We start from the raw sequence: 16,552 nt of genomic DNA, 5'->3' as shown, positions 1-16,552 counted from the left end.
TTTTTATCTACTCATCTACTGATGGGCACTTGGGCTGTTTTCAGATGTTAATTATTGTAAATTGTGCTGCAATGAACATAGGGGTGCATACATTCTTTCTGACTGGTGTTTTGGATTTCTTAGGATATATTTCTAGAAGTGGGATCGCTGGGTCAAATGGCAATTCCATATTTAATTTTTTTAGGAAACTTCATACTGTTTTTCATAACGGCTGCACCAGTCTGCATTCCCACCAGCAGTGTACTAGGGTTCCCTTTTCCACATCCTCGCCAGCACTTGTCATTTATTGATTTGTTGATGGTAGCCATTCTGACAGATATGAGGTGATACCTCATTGTCATTTTAATTTGCATCTCTCTGATGATCAGTGACTTTGAGCATTTTCTCATGTCTCTTGGCCATCTGTATGTCAACTTTGAAGTGTCTATTTAGGTCCTTTGCCCATTTTTTTTTTGTTTTATCCTCACCCAAGGATATTTCTCCATTGATTTTTAGAGAGAGTGGAAGAGAGAGGGAAAGACAGAGAGAAATATTAATGTGAGAGAAACACATTGATTGGTTGCCTCCTGCACTCGCCCCAACCAGGGCCCAGACCAGCGAGGAACCTGCAACTGAGGCACGTGCCCTTGACTGGAATCAAACCCCGGACCTCTTGGTCCACAGGCCAGTGCTCTTCCACTGAGCCAAACCAGTTAGGACTTGCCCATTTTTTAATTGGAATATTTGTTTTCCTTTTGCTAACTTGTATAAGTTCCTTATATATTTTGGATATTGACCCTTTATCAGATGTATCATTGCCACATATGTTCTCCCATACCATCAGCTTCCTTTTTGTTTTGTTGATGGTTTTTTTTCAACATTATATTTTAAAATTTATTTAATCTATAGTGATATGTGTAACTGGTTCATTTTCTCAGATACATGTATTAATTGTATGACTATACCACAATTTATCTTTTCTCCTAAAGATGCACATTTGTATTTTTCCATTTTGTTGGTATTACAAACATATTGTTTATGTCATCAGCATACATGTATAAACATTTCTCTATAAGAATGAGTTATAAACATTTTTTTATGGTACGTTAGAGGAGTCTCTAACGTACATACACACAGTTGAAAGAAAAATGAGAATCAGTATTCATCTTTACTTATTACATGTAAAGCACTCATCTTTTCCATTCTATTCCTCTCTTTCTCTTTAAGGGCTGATTGTGACCTAATGATTTCACTGTTGATTTTTCACAGTTCAAGCTAGTAGTATTGGTTTTCTTTGGAGGATGGGTATGTTGACCTGGCTTTCCTTTGCTTATAAGGAGGGAGTCAGAAGGCAGCATCCCATGAGGTGAGAGTGCACCTGACTAAGCAGGAGCACTGCTTCTGCACTGAAATATCCTGTTCAATAAAGTTTCAGCTAGGACAAAGTTTGGTTTCAGTCCTTAAGTACCTGCCACTCCTTGATGGGATGAATTCCCTAGGTATGCCCTAACTAAGCATTTTAAGTTATGCTGGAGTCACACCTTTCTCTAAGGAGTCAAGGGACAGGATGATGGGATTGGTTGGGGCTTTCTATTCTTAATATTTTATGTCAGATTTGGTTCCCCCTTTTACTTATTTTGGCCATAAACTGTGTATTCTTGAATCTCAGATCTCAATAGTGTACTCTTCAGTTTTCTGGAGACTTTCTAATATGCATATTCAGATATTTCAGATATTTTTATTTGAGTTCTTCATTCTTTTGTGTTCTACTAGAGACCTTGAGTTTTTTGCCAAAGAAAAGAAAATTAATTTACATGGGACTTTAATCTCAGGTAATTGTAAAATTAGGCAAAGAAGCTACATGTTGTAGCTCTGATTCAATGTTTCATTATTAGAGTATATATGCAAATTAACTTACAGAGCTATGCTTTGAATCTCAGTGTGAATATTTGCACGTGGTACTATTCTTTTTTTTTTTAATCTTTATTGTTGAAAGTATTACATATGTCCCCTTTTCCCCCCCAATGACCTCTTTTAGCCCAACCCAGCCTCCCCCCCCCATTGACCTCCTCTAGCCCAGCCCCCACCCCAGACGGTACTATTCTTGATGACTGTGTTGGGGGGTCCTAAATAATAGGACAGGCTCAAGAATAACCAAGGTAGTGTTTTGGTGGGCTTTTCTGTTTGTTTTAATTTCACTTTTTAGGACTCAAAAATAAACACAATGTTCATTTCAGCCTAGAAGTTATTAAGGTTTGCATTTTTTTTTATTGTGATAAAATACACATAACATAAAATTTACCATTTTAACAATTTTGAAGTGTATAGTTCAGTGGGATTCAGTATATTTACATTGTTCAACCATCACCACCATCCATCTCCAGAACTGAAACTCTACCCATTGAACAGTAACTCCCCATTTTCCCTCCTTCACACCTAGCCCATTGTAACCACCTTCCTACTTTCTGTCTCTGAATTTGACTATTCTGAATATCTCATATACACAGAATTATACAATACAGTGTGGGGCAAAAGTAGGTTTACAGTTGTGATTATGTGAAACAATTTATTCTTTTTTTAAAAAAAATATATTTTATTGATTTTTTACGAAGAGGAAGGGAGAGGGATAGAGAGTTAGAAACATCGATGAGAGAGAAACATCGATCAACTGCCTCCTGCATACCCCCTACTGGGGATGTGCCTGCAACCAAGGTACATGCCCTTGACTGGAAAAGAACCTGGGACCCTTCAGTCCGCAGGCCGACGCTCTATCCACTGAGCCAAACCGGTTAGGGCAAACAATTTATTCTTGTATTATTTATTACTGTATTTTCCATATGAACCAACTGTAAACCTATTTTTTCCCATTCTATATTTGTCCATTTGTGTCTGCTTTATTTTACTTAGCATGTCTTCAAGTTTATCCATGGTATAGCATGTGTCAGAATATTGTTTTTTTAAGGCTAAATATTTCATTATATGTATATACCATTTTGTTTGTGTTTCTGTCAATGGACACTTGGATTATTTCCATCCTTTGGCTATTGTGAATAATGCTGCTATAAACATTGGTGTGCAAATACCTGTTTGAGTCCCTGTTTTAAATTCTTTTGAGTATATACCCCAAAATGGAATTGCTGAATCATATGGTAATTCTATGTTGAATTTTTCTGAGGAACTGCCATATGTTTTACTGTTTTTCTAACATTCATATTATTTTACTTTAGATGTATTTTCCTATATAATAAAGAGTTAATATGCTAATTAGACCGAACAGCAGAATGACCATCCAATGACCTTCCGGACAAAGCCAGAATTATAGATATGCATTATTATTATTATTATTTTTTTAAAATATATTTTATTGATTTTTTACAGAGAGGAAGAGAGAGAGATAGAGAGTTAGAAACATCGATCAGCTGCCTCCTGCACATCCCCCACCAGGGAAGTGCCCGCAACCCAGGTACATGCCCTTGACCGGAATCGAACCTGGGACCTTTCAGTCCGCAGGCCGATGCTCTATCCACTGAGCCAAACCGGTTTTGGCAGCATTATTATTTTTAATGGCTGTATATGCCACAGTTTATTTGTAGATGTTTCTGTTAATAATCTGCTATTATAAACTATACTATGGTTCATTTATTCATCAGATATTTATTGAACACCTACTATTGTGCTAGGCATATGTAATAGCTCTTCTGTACATACATATTGGCACACATCCATTTACTTAGGATAAATTTTTTAGAAGTAGATTAGGACTGTTGGGTTAAAGGATGGGCATATTTTGAAATGTGATTATTTTCCTCAAAGCTTTTATCCTGATAAACCATTGTTAGATACAGCCCTAATAATAGTAAATAGGGCCCAGCTGACATGGCTCAGTGATTGCATGTCGACCTGGAGGTTACTGTTTGATTCCCAGTCAGGAAACATGCCTGGGTTTGTGGGCTTGATCCCCAGAGTGAGGCGTGCAGGAGGCAGCAGATAAATGATTCTTTTTCATCATTGATGTTTCTGTCTCTCTCTCCCTCTCCCTTCCTCTCTGAAATCAATAAAAAAATATTTTAAAAAAATAGTAAATCGGAGTGCTAGATTCCCTATACCTTATAAAACACTGGATTTATTGATCTTTTTAGTATTTGTCAATCTGAAATGATATTAATTTGTATCTCTTTGGTTACTACTAGTGAAGTTGAACAACTTGTGCTTATGATTTTATTTCTTCTCTTGTCAATTGTCTACTTATGTATTATTAATTTGTAAAGCTCCTTATGTACTAAGGATATTAAATCTTTGTTTTATATTGTAGATATTTTTTCCAGCTTATCATTTGTCTTTTAACTTTTCTTCATAATGTCTTTTGCAGTGTAGATGTTTTACATTTTATATTCAGTTTTAGTAGTCCTTTACAATTTCTATTTTGGTCTATTGATGGCAGCCTTGCCCCATCCTGATTTAACTTCATTATTTTTTATGCATATTGAGAGAGTTCTAGAAAATGTTTTTTAGAAATGGAAATCTCTGTATGAACTGATTACATCTATATTTTTGACTAAATTTTTTTTCTCCACCCCCCTCCACCTAAACCCCACCCCACCCCAGGTCTTCCCCACACTATTGTCTGTGTTTCTGATTAAATTTATTATTCTAAGTAGTTAGGAAAATTAGGTGTAGAAGGTAGGTGAGGAATCAGAATTGTATTTTAACCTTTTAAAAAAATGAAAATCTCATAGAGATCAATTAAAACTTTTGTTAAACCAATACTTGTCACAGAAAACAAAGCACATATTGAGCCTAATTTGCTTTTTATTGATCTCTAAGGGTTAGGAATGTATTTCCTTGTTCCTTGTTAATTTAGGTATGTAGAATATGGTAGATGAGAGAAATGATATAATAACCCCATGAGATATTCTAGGATTTACTTGCTCTAAAAATTACTTGCATTATCTGTCATCACTAGAGGTTATTGAAGTGGATGCTGCTTCCATTTGTATTCTGCTCTTTGCCTTTGTAGCCGCTTTTGCTTTTGTTAGCCCCTAAACCACATTCTTTAAAACCTTTGATGGCTTTTAATATTCTGTTCTGTTGCTATGTGTCTCTAATTTTTTTGTCTTTTCTGTACTTTACTTTTTGTTTCTTTCCTCTATTTCAACTTGAGCTAAGGATTAAAAGCACTTATTTCTTCTGGTTTTGAAGAAATTAAACATAGCATGTAATCTGTAATTTTTTATGTACAGATTAGAGTCCTAGTGCTTGAAATTCGTGCGGGGGGGGGGGGGGGGGAGGGAGAGGGTGTCCCTCAGACCGCCTGCACCCTCTCCAATCCGGGATCCTTCACACAATCTAGGACTGCTGGCTCCCAACTGCTCGCCTGCCTGCCTGCCTCATTGCCCCTAACCGCTTCTGCCTGCCAGCCTGGTTGCCCCTAACTGCCCTCCCCTGCCAGCCTGTTCACCCCTAACTGCCCTCCCCTGCAGGCCTGGTCTCCCCTAACTGTCCTCCCTTGCAGGCCTGGTCGACCCCAACTGCCCTCCCCTGCCGGCCTGGTCGCCCACAACTGCCCTCCCCTGCTGGCCATCTTGTGTCCACATAGGGGCGGCCATCTTGTGTGTTGGAGCGATGGTTAATTTGCATATTAACCATCTTTATTATATAGGATTCTTTCCAGCTCTGTGTATATTTTAGGCTACCTTAAGCTCTGAGTGCATAGCTCTTCTGGATAGTTGAGTTTACTAGCTACTTGAATGATAATGTATATGTGGAGGAAGTGTCATTGTCATTTCACCTAAAATATAATATTAATAATGATATAATGATAAGATAAAAAAAGCATTGAGCCTTATGATCTCAATAGTGAATCTGCCTTGTGAAGAGTTGGAGGAGTTTAGGGATCATCTGGTATCTATTTTGTTCCCTCTACAAATATTTGCCTGGCACTGATTTGGTCTTAAAAATACAATGAAGTGCCTGGCTTCATGGAGCTTATAGTCTTTTATGAAAAGAAGGTTGTGAAGAAACTGTGTACCCTTTTTCTTTTCAATTATAAGAGAAAGTTTATTTAGAACATTACAGAGGTAGTAGAAGTGAGCCAGATGAGCTGTGTAGGCTCAGGAAACAAGTTGCAGAAGCAAAAGAAGGAGCAAACTCCTTGGAGTTTAGGAGAAAGGCACAGGTAATGCTTCTGGGGGAAAGAAGAGGGGTATGGGAAAGGTGCGGGCATACTTCCGAGAAACTGTGTAATCTTATTTAAAGGACTAGAGGCTGGTGCATGAAATTCGTGTGGGCGGGGTAGGAGGGGGGGGCTCTCAGCCCGTCCTGCACCCTCTCCAATCTGGGACCTCTTAGGGGATGTCCGACTGCCAGTTTAGCCCCGATCCCTAAATTGCCACCTGCTTTCTATTGTTTGAATAGTAACGTTGATATGAAGAACCTAGATAGTGGTGTAAACATATGTGATAATGATTAATTTGCTTTTGTTTCTACTCATACGTTTTTGTGCATAAAGAAAGTGGACTTCAAAAGAAAAGAAAAGAATCCTCTTACATTTTGGTAGTTATTAATATGTCTAAAAGAAAAAGGTTCTTATTTCTTAAATGCCAAATTGGTAAGGAGGAACTGTAAAGTAGGAGGAGGGGAGCCTGAATGAGTGAACTAGGTAGGACAGTGCTTCTCAAAATTTTTGTTGTGTGTGAATCACCTGAGGAGCTTATTAAAATTCAAATTCTTATTCAGTAGGTATAAGATAAGGCCTGAAATTTTGTATTTCTTACAAACTCTCAGATGATACCTATGCTACCAGTTTGTGAACCACACTTTATGAGTAACAAGGAATGAGTGCTCCCATTTTGAGAAGAGTAATTTGGAGTCATGCATCCAGATTTGGAGTTGTGAAGCAGTACATCACACTTGGCCTTGGTGAAATGGAATTATAAGAGCTGTTAATGTTCATATATATACTAAGAGAGGGTAGGGTATAAAAACTTATTTTTTGAATGGCATCCAGAATTGAACTTGGCTGGTAGATGGGTCTGAAGTCTTTGAAAAGTTGGTAGGAGGTGAAGGAGACAAGAATCATCAGATATAATGAAAGTAAATACTCAGATAAAACTTAAAAGTTAAGTGTTGACTAGGAAGACTAATTTGTAATTGAGAAGATTTCCTCCTCTCTTTGTACTTACTCTAACATAGCAATTCTAGTTTTAAAAAGTAGAAGTGAATGCTGTTTTTAAAAAATAAATAATATAATATTTTCCATAGGCATATTTTCTGTGGAAAGTATGTCCGATTTCTTTGTTTTTAGGTTTGCATAAGTCTTAAATGTTGTTTGTAAGTTGTCTGATTTGTTGCTCTAGTGCAGCAGTTCTCAACCTGTGGGTCACAAACAATAAAAATACATCCTGCATATCAGATATTTACACTATGATTAATATCAGTAGCAAAATTACAGTTATGAAGTAGCAACAAAAATAATTTTATGGTTGGGGGGTCACCACAACATGAGGAACTGTATTAAAGGGTCGCGGCATTAGGAAGGTTGAAAACCACTGCTATAGTGGAAGCTACTTGGAGCATAAACAATCTGGGAGTTAATTTATGTTCATAGTATTAGCAGACTTTTTTTTTTTTTTTTTTTTTTTTTTTTTTTTTTAGCAGAAGACTGTCAGTCTTTGAACATTTATCCATAGGAGGAAATTTGGCAAGCCGAATCTTTGAAATAGCAGACTTTTATTTAGTTCTGTGTTTTCAGTTGTGTTTTTAGAAATTTATATTTTCTTTCTGGTCCTATTTCAGTAATACTCTATATTCATAGTTCCTCTTTAATATGGCACCTAGCCTGCTTCAATCTGAAAATATTGGAAAATTACTGACATTCATAATTTGTTATGGCTCCATGTTTTAGTATCATTGAAATAGTGGTTTCCTTGAAAATAGTTACAATATGTTAAGGAGATTTTTTAATTTATTGTGCTGTAATGGAGGAAGAAATATGTGAAATGTAATCATAGACAAAATACAAATATTGCTTTAATTATATTGGCTCATTATAATCAAATACATGTGAAGTGTTTTCACTAGTAACATATCCAATGCGATTTCCAGCATATTTGAAAAGCATTTGCTACACCCATTGTTCTCTGTGGTTCATTGGTTTTTTTTGGTGTGTGTGTATACGTATTTAGTTCTCTTTGAACACAACTGTTAAAACTGAAAGTAAAACATCAGAAGCATTATAATCTGTCTGTTCTAGTATCAGGCCAATGAAGAAATGAAGTGAAACACATTATTGGCTAAAAATACATTTTGCAAATTACATGTGAAATTGTTTTGTGAGAGCATCTATCTATTGGAAATGAAATTTAGCTTTTCTTAATCTGTGGGTTTTTAAAAACATTATCATCTGAAAGTAGGTGTCCATACAAAATAAGTTTCTAATGTCTTCCAGTTTTTAGCTCATTTTTCCTTAGAATCATATAAGCCTTTTCTATATATTCTGAGTAGTGAATGAATATTCAGAATGTTAGAAGTAGAAGGAATTTTAGAGCTCATGTAAATCATACAGACACTAGAATTTCTAAAGAGAATTTTAGATTGTTTGCATGGGGCTACAGGCTTTTAATTTCCACCCTTTGTGGTATTTAAAAAACAGCTACTGCCCAGCTGGCGTGGCTCTCTGGTTGAGCATCGACCTATGAACCAGGAGGTCAAGGTGTAATTCCCGGTCAGGGCATATGCCTGGCTCGATCTCCAGTGGGGTCATGCAGGAGGCAGCTGGTCAATGATTCTCTGTCATCATTGATGTTTCTCTCTTTCTCTTTCTCCATCTCTTTCTCCCCTTCTCCCTTCCTCTTTGAAATCAGTAAAAATATATTAAAACAAACAAACAAAAACCAAAAAAACAGCTACTGTCGGTCGCATCATCTCATTTTAACACCAAAAGAGTACGAGGGACAATCTCATAGTAAGCACAGTTGTAACTTTACACCCATGTTTGGTCATGGCTGGCACCTATTCAAGGATTAGATTTCAGAAACCATTATTTTATGCAACCTTCTCCTTTCAGAGATGACGTTTCTGAGCCCAGGGAAATATCAAAGTTCTTAACAAGCAATGCAGAATAATAAGTGAGTTTAGAACTAGGTCTTCTGATTTCCAGCTCAAAGTTTTGATCATGTCCTCTTAATCTTCATCACATGATGAGACAGGCACAGATAATTTGTGCTTTAACAAAGTTCATATAGCTAGTAAGATGTAGAGCTGAAAGTTGAATCCATATCAACAACTCCATTTTTAGTGAAACCTGTGCATTCACTTCCATGTAATCCCACTCTATCAGCCTCTATTTAGTTGTAGTGATGGAGTAATAAGTGATTGAAAGGAAATGTCTAAGGTAAGCATTTTCTTTCTTTGAAAATTTCAGATTTGGGCCTTAATCAACTTCTAGGGAAGAGGACCAGTGCCTCTGTTCTTGCAACCAAAGATCTTGATCCATATCCAGAGATTGGAATATTGGTGGACCAGCCATCCTCAGACACACCTGATTTAGGACAAGTAAGTGAAAGAGAGAGTAAGGGTAAGAAAAGTAGAATGGGTGCTAATGTTCTTCCTTTCTTTTTCTTGTTAGATGCAAACATTTGACCATCTTTAAAAATTTAACCCTTTATCTTGGTAAAAACAAAGCAGTTGGAATCTTAGTTGGGTGGGTCAAAACCTTTTCTTGATTGTAAAATACATGTCAAAATGTTAACAGTAGTGAAACTGACCGGCCGGCGTGGCTCAGTGGTTGAGTGTTGACCTATGAACCTGGAGGTCATGGGTTCGATTCCCAGTCAGGGCATATGCCTGGGTTGTGGGCTCGATCCCCAGTGTGGGGCGTGCAGGAGGCAGCTATTCAATGATTCTCTCTCATCATTGATGCTTCTCTCTCACTCTCTCCCTCTCCCTTCCTGTCTGAAATAAATAAACTCAATAAAAATATATTTTTTAAAAAAGCAATGGTGAAACTTAAAGTAATTAAAATTTTCTTTCTCTTTTATACATTTTCTTTTTTTTGCATGCAATAAACATTAATATTTCAAAAAAAGGATTTTAAGCTATAATGTTACATGCAGTAAACATTAATATTTCAAGAAAAATGATTTTAAGTATAATAAAGTTACATGCAGTAAACATTAATATTTAAAAAAATGATTTCAAATATAATGTTACATACAATACAAATTAATATTTCAAGAAAAAAAGATTTTAAATATAATATTACCCAAACTGTACAGTCTCTATGCATTCTCCAAAGTGTATTCATGAGCACATGTTAGTTATCTATTGTTGCGTAACAAACCACCCCAACTTAGTGGTTTAAAACATGCCAGTTATCTGTTTTGCTCATGTATCTGCTATTTGTGCAAGGCTCACCAGGTGGGACAGCTTGTCTCTGTCAACATGTGGTGTGAGGTGGAGTAGCTGGAAGGGTAGGGGTGGCTCAAGGGCTGGGAGCTGGAATCATTTGAAGTTTTGCTCACTCAAGTGTCTGGTGGTTAATGCTGGCTGTTGGCACGGACCTCAGCCTGGGCTTTCAGCCAGAACACCTACACATGACCTCTCCTTTTGGCTGATTGATTTCCTCACAGCATGGTGGCTGGGTTCCCAGAGAAGAGAGCAAGGCGAATTTGCATGGCATATTTGACTTAGTTTTGAAAGTCACCTAGTGTTTCTCTGCTCTCTTCTATGGGTTGAGTAGTCATAAAGGTCCACCCAGGTCCAGAGGAGGAAGGTAGACGTAGATCCCACCACTTGAAGAGAGGAGTATGAACATCACATTATAAGAAATGCTATGGATGGACTCTGCCATTGTAGCCATCTTTGGAAAATATAATCTGCCACAGTTTATATTAGTTTTTGTTTTTGTTTAGAAAACTTCTTTTTTCTTTTTCTTTGTGAAAATATATTTTTATTTCAGAGAGGAAGGGAGAGGGATAGATAGAAACATCAGTGACAGAGAATCATTGATCAGCTGCCTCCTGCATGCTCCCCACCAGGGACCGAGCCTGCAACCCAGGCATATGCCCTTGACTGGAATCGAACCCTGGAACCTTCAGTCTGCAGGCCGATGTTCTAGCCACTGAGCCAAACCACAGCCAGGGCTTACTTTTTTTAAAAAAAAAATCCTCACCCCAGGATATGTTTTTATTGATTTTAGAGAGAGAGGAAGGGAGGGAGAGAGAAAGAGAGAAACATCTATTAGTTGCTTCCCATATGAGCCCAGACCTGAGATTGAACCTGAAACTTAGGTATGTGCCCTGACCAAGAATCGAACCCACAACCTTTAGTGTACAGTTGATGCTCCAACCAACTGAACCACCTGGCCAGGGCTATATTACTTTTAAGATAAAGAATATAAATAACATGGGTATATGAAAAAGAGGAGTATTTACTGGAAATTACGGTGTATGAGTCCAGTAAGAATTTTGTGTGCTCTTCTTGTCTAATAGAGTCTGATACTGAAAGTAAGATGCCTAAACAGGAAGAAGTGAAATACATTTTGAATTTTCTTTTGTATCAACAAGAAGAATACTGCTATTATCAGAAGTAGAGACAAGAACTTATAAATAAGATACAAAATAAGATTTGTAGTTGGGGTTTTTTTTGTTTGTTTGTTTGTTTGTTTTTGAGAAAAAGCTAGTTATTTAGTTCAAAGCCTACTTGGGTATTTTGTTTTATTTTGTTATAATAGTTTTGAGAATTATTTGGGAAACTGGTTTCCAATACATATAATAGATTTGAGAAACTAGTGCCAATATTTGGTTGTCTTATCACACCAATGATATCAATTGCCTGTGGCAGGTTTGAATATAGCTGGCACTTAATTTCTGGATGTAATGGGATAATATTTATTTATTTATTTATTTATTATTTTCTTGTTTAAAGTATTACAAACAGTAGTCCATATGTCTCTCTCTTTTTTTTTTCCCATTGACCTTCCCCCGGCCTCCCCTACCCCCAGCGCATGCTCTTACCCCCCCCCCCCCACCCCGTGTCTTGTATCCATTGGTTATGCTTATATGAATGCATATAAGTCCTTCCATTGATTTCTTACCCCCCCCCCCCAACAATCCCCAGCCTTCCCGCTGTAATTTGACAGTCTGTTCAATGCTTCTCTGCCTCTGTATCTATCTTTTTATTCATTAGGTTATAATGTTCTTTATTACATGGGATAATATTTTTAGATAATCCTCTAAGCATTACATGGGGGTGTTGGTCCATTCACTATATCTGGGAAATAAGCTCTAGGGAACATCTTGTTATCTATTAGACTCAGAAAAGTTTCTTGCTGTCTAGGTGCTTTCCCGTTCCTCGGTGATTTACATGATATTAGCCTAATTAAGCAGAGTTGGCTCAGTACTCTTTCCCCAGTACTCACAGGTAGATAGATATTTTGCAGTGGGAATTGACTGAACCAGATATTGTGACAATAAAGGTAACCTCAGAAACTTGTTCTCAACTGTGAATAATCAGAATTGACTGAATTTATGAAACAATATTATTTTAGTTCAAAAGGTACAGTAATTGGAAAAGCTATTTTGTTCATTTGTGTTCTGTTTTTTTTCATTTGAAAACAAAGTGAGATGTTTTCCCGTAAACATAGATTGGAATTAATGATTATAGGTAGTGTAAAATATTGTATCTTAACAACAAAACATATGAACATATATACAACATATTTAAGCGATTAACTTGCCTGTTTTGTTTTAAGCATTTTTTTTAGCCCACTTTTGATTTTAAGAAATCTGAGTAGATAAATTGCTGATAACATCTTTGTCAGGTTTGTTCACTGCTTTTTCCTGTCTCCATTCTACAAGACCTATGTTTGAGGGGATAAAAACTCCTTAAGTGAGTGAGATCTACTTTCTGATTGAAACTAAAACAAACAATAAAAACTCCAAAAACACCCTATAGAAATTACAAACATAGTGGTGTGAGTCTATGGCACTTTATTCAATCTCTGGAAGGAGGTAAATGATAAGGTTCTCTTGTAAACATAAATTACTTTGGCCTGGCCAGTGTGGCTCAGTGATTGAGCAGCGTCAGCCCATGAACCAAGAGGTCAGGGATTGATCCCTGGTCAGGGCACATGTCCAGGTTGTGGGCTTGATCCCCAGTGGAAGGCAGCTCATCAGTGATTCTCTCTCATTGATGTTTCTCCTTCCTTCCTCTCTAAAATTATTTTTTAATTTATTTTTATTTATTTATTTATTTTTAAATATATATATTTTATTGATTTTTTACAGAGAGGAAGGGAGAGGGATAGAGAGGTAGAAACATCAATGAGTGAGAAACATTGATCAGCTGCCTCCTGCACACCCCCTACTGGGGATGTGCTGCAGCCAAGGTACATGCCCTTGACCGGAATCGAACCTGGGACCTTTCAGTTTGCAGGCCGATGCTCTATCCACTGAGCCAAACTGGTTAGGACTAAATATTTTTTTAAAAGATCAATTACTATGTAAATATTTTTTTAAATGTAAAAAGAATTTTGAATAATAGTTAAAGGCAGAAATTATATTTCTTTGGTTAGTGATTCTCCTACTTACCATTATTTTTTGGTGAGATTCTTACTTCTAAAATTATAATAATTCTCAGTTGAAAAATGGTGTTCAGTTCATGCTTATGTAGGTTTTTTGGCAAAACAGAAGTTGTGTGACTTTCTTCTTGTTCATGTCTTCCCCCTTCCCCATTGTTAACAAGTGTAGTACCTTTTTGTATGAAATGTTTAACAAAAATGTTTAAAATTTGTAGTAAGGAAGTGATTATAGCAAAGCATAAAATTTACCATAGTAGCTATTTTTAAGTGTACAGGTCAGTAATGTTAAGTACATTCACATTGTTGTGCAACCAATCTCCAGAACTCTTCATCTTGCAAAATTGAAATGCTATAATCATTAAACAACACCTCCCTATTTTCCTCTCCCTTAGCCCCTGGAAACCAACATTCTACTTTCTGTCTATGAATTTGACTAATCTAGGTACCTCATTAAGTGGAATCATACAGTATTAGTCTTTTTGTTCTTGACTTATTTCACTTAACATAATGTCTTCAAAGATAATTCTGTGTTATAGCATGTGCCAGAATTGCGTTCATTTTTAAGGTTAAATAATATTCCATTATATTCATTTAACTTAAAAATATTCATTTTACTTTAGTATGATGTATAATTATGTAGGTGCCGGGGTCCAACCCCAGCAGGTCCAGGGGTCCCCAAAGGTGTGGACGGAGTTAGTGAAGAAGGAATGACACGGAGAGGGCGTTCAGATGATCATCATAGCAAGGTTCTCTAGCCACGTTCTGGTCAGGATCTCCAGTGAGGTTCTGGTTAGGATCTCCAGCCAGGTTCTGTGTCCATGTTCTCTTGCTAGGTTCCCCAGCCAGGTTCTGTCCAGGTTCTCCAGCCAGGTTCAGTCACCAGGTTCTATTCAGGTTCTCTTGCCAATTTCTGTAGTCAGGTTCAGTCCAGGATCTTTTGCCATGTTCTCTCGCTAGGTTCTGTCCCTAGGTTCTGAGGCCAGTTTCTGTCCAGGATCTTTTGCCATGTTCTCTCCAGCGAAGTTCTTCTGTCTCTAGAGAACGTTCTGTGTAGGTTCTGTGCCTAGGTTCTGTCTCTCTTGGTTCTGTCTTCTAAGTTCTGTCTTCTAAGTTCTGGGTCTTGCTGTCTTGTTGCATCTGTATTTATACCAGTTGATTCAATCCTATCAATCTCTATTACAAAGGTTAGGGCGTTTCTTATCTTCATTCCAGGGAGTAAAGATTATGTAGCTTAAGCACGATTGTTCATAGTTAAAGTGATTAATTACCCGCCTGGCACTTAGTTAAGAGGTTTTATTCCCTCCCTAACTTCAGGGGAAAATCCCTACCTGGGGAAACAACCTTTCTCAGAGAGGAGACCTTGGTTAAAACACATAGTGCCAAGAAGGTGAGCAAACATTTTAAGAACAGTATGCCATATATGCCAGGTCCTTTGAAACAGCAAGGATGGACCGGCTCCCGGCACGTAGGAACATTTTACTGGATACTGTGGAAAACAAAATGAATTTTAAATTTAGTTTTGAAGGTGAACTTTTGGTTGTGCAAGGTGAAACTTTGCTTGAATTTTGGGGCCTTAGACAAGTTATTGAATTTATAAGTATCTCTTTTCTCATCTGTGAAATGGGGTCAATAATACCTAACCCTATTTAGGGTAATTATGAAGAGTGAAGGAGATAATTTATATAAAGTAACCTAATACAGTGCCTGCTACATTGGAAGTACTATAATAAGAGATATTACGATTATATTTGTCTTGGGGGGTGTACATTGTAATAGAGTGGAAGAGCATGGACTTTATAGTGGACAGATTTGATTTTATTCCTAGTTCCACTTTGCACTAGATGTATGGTCTTAGACAAATCAATGAATCTCTATAAGAAAGTTTGTTAATGTGTAGTGTTTATGTCTCAGGACTTTTAGAAGGACTAGTGGTTATATATGTACAGTGCAGTACCATGTAGGCTCTCAGTAAAAGGCATCTATTCCTGCTGTTTTCAGTTATCATTTCTTATTTTGGAATCCATATAATAGGGAATCAGTCATTGAATTTACTTTAGGAATTTATGTGAGGTTTACTTTGTGTTAAGAGGAATATTGTTGATTAATAGTGAAATTTTAATCTGTTCAGAAAAATTTGTCAGCTGCAGAAATTGGACTATTACTGTGCGAAACAAAAAGATTTTAAATTTTGTTGTGAAGATGAGCTTTGGGTTATGCAGAGTGAACCTTAGCTTGAATGGTATTGTGCTGTGAATCTCAGTTCTTTTTTGTTCAACACTGTTTTAAGATTGAAACATATGTGTAAATCTAGTTTATAACTACTGACTGTTGCATAATATTTCATTGTATATGCATTTCTACATTTTACTTATGCATTTTTCTAATAATGGATTTCTGGGTTTGGCTTGGAAACTGCTAACACAAATAGTACTGCTATAAACCTCCTTATACATGTCCCCTATTAACTTATGCAAAAGTTTCTCTGTAGTATATATTGTGGAAAAGGAATTGTATATACTTAATTTCAGTAAATATTGCCAGATTGTTTTCCAAAATGGTTACCCAGTTTATGCTCCCACCGGCAATGTATTAGGGTTCCAATTTCCTTTCATCCTCACCAGCATTTGGTGTTACCTCTTTAGTCTTGTCAATCTGATGGGTATACTAGTAAAGTATTTTGTCTTTATTGACATTTCTGTAATTGAGAGTGAGGTTGGGTATCTCTTTACTTTTATTTTAAATTTATCTTTATTGTTGAAAGTAATACAGGTGTACCCTTTTTTCCCCCATTGACCCCTTCTAGCCCATCCCCTCTCCTCCGGCCCCAGGCCTTCACCACACTATTGTCTGTGTCCATGGGTTAAGCATATCCTATATAATAAAAGCCTAATATGCTAAGTGTCAAGTTGACCAGTCATCCATTCAACCAATCAAAGTGTAATATGCTAATGATATGCTAACACTGCTCAACCGCTTGCTATGACTGCACTGGCC

The 16,552-nt window shown here is 36.9% G+C and overlaps 1 protein-coding gene across 12 annotated transcripts in view; it reads left to right on the top strand.

Moving 5' to 3' along the window:
• Positions 1-16,552, top strand: part of NUMB (NUMB endocytic adaptor protein) — a 147,881-nt gene that overhangs the window by 36,448 nt on the left and 94,881 nt on the right. For 7 of the 12 annotated variants that reach the window (XM_036312339.1, XM_036312375.1, XM_036312357.1 and 4 more), the window contains one exon: positions 9,401-9,531. The exons of 4 other annotated variants lie outside the window; for them this stretch is intronic. The gene's annotated coding sequence lies outside the window, so the exon portion shown is untranslated. Of the gene's footprint in view, positions 1-2,083; positions 2,139-9,400; positions 9,532-16,552 lie in introns of those variants that run through there. One more of the 12 variants, XM_036312308.1, reaches the window with a different exon arrangement.

The sequence above is a fragment of the Myotis myotis genome, unplaced genomic scaffold, assembly GCF_014108235.1.
Source record: "Myotis myotis isolate mMyoMyo1 unplaced genomic scaffold, mMyoMyo1.p scaffold_m19_p_1, whole genome shotgun sequence".
In the NCBI taxonomy this organism is placed as follows: Eukaryota; Metazoa; Chordata; class Mammalia; order Chiroptera; family Vespertilionidae; genus Myotis; species Myotis myotis.
Note: the sequence above shows the minus strand (reverse complement) of the source record. Positions and strands in the feature narration are given on the sequence as shown.